Source organism: Egretta garzetta, unplaced genomic scaffold (genome assembly GCF_000687185.1).
Source record: "Egretta garzetta isolate BGI_Z169 unplaced genomic scaffold, ASM68718v1 scaffold448, whole genome shotgun sequence".
Taxonomy (NCBI): domain Eukaryota; kingdom Metazoa; phylum Chordata; class Aves; order Pelecaniformes; family Ardeidae; genus Egretta; species Egretta garzetta.
In genome coordinates, this window is record NW_009260497.1 from 2,481,273 (window position 1) to 2,482,194 (window position 922).

A 922-nucleotide genomic window follows, 5' to 3' on the forward strand; every position below is an offset into this window, starting at 1 on the left:
CTGGATTTGGTAAGTACGTGGTAAGCTCTGAACCATGAAAAACATTGGCTGGCGCCTCAGTTTGTGAAATGCACATAAGCCAGGCGCTCACTTGCCACATACCATCTTTCTGGCAGCCCTGTGCCTGAAGGGCAGGCAGTGCAGGACAGGCATGCTGGTTATGCATATCCTAGGACAGAGGCAATGTTTGCACGGAGCTGAGCTGTCAAAGCACTGTTCTCCAGCGTGCTCTGCTGCTTTACAATGGGAAAAGCCAGTGAATTGAAATGTGATGGCAGCCAGTTGTTTTTGAGCAGTGCGAATCCGTATTTCACCTAATAAAGTTCTGTGCCTGAAAAGAGTTCGTGGTATTGTTCAGTGCTTGCATGGCATCAAGCTCAGCAAGGACCTGGTCCAGGATCAGGATTCCCAGGTGTTTGATGATACAAATTACATTTAACAAGCTACCCCGGATTTTAAGGGAATACAAATGCAGAATAAACACACAGGCAAAGTTCTGCTGTGCTGTATTCTGTCACGGTGGGGTGGGAGGGCATCATCATCAGAAGTTATCTTAGTGTCAGAACCTCGGTTATTGCACTGAGAAGGCAGGATGTGTTTAGAGGAGAACTGATTGAAAGGAGAAGAGCTTGGATACAATACTCCACAGCCAGAGGGCAGAAGTTGTCTCTGGGCTGTTGCAGTGGCTGAAATGCAGCTCTTGCATGCTAGCAGAGAGGCTTCAGCAAGAGAAACTGTTAAGATGTTCACCAGTGTGTTTCCAGGCCAAAGCGAGAGATGAGCATCCTGCTGTTTGTCTGGGAAGCCTTTAATAGACCAACAGGAAATCTCCCAAAGATTTTCCATTTAATGTTGCTAGGTGCAAGGTCCAGCATTCTGCTTGCAGAACGCACACCAGGCATGTAGTAGGTGCTTCCTGCTG

The 922-nt window shown here is 47.6% G+C and overlaps 1 protein-coding gene across 1 annotated transcript in view; it reads left to right on the forward strand.

Annotated features, from left to right (window-relative positions):
• The window catches only part of STK25 (serine/threonine kinase 25), a 23,002-nt gene that overhangs the window by 10,695 nt on the left and 11,385 nt on the right, over positions 1-922 (forward strand). The window lies entirely within an intron of this gene.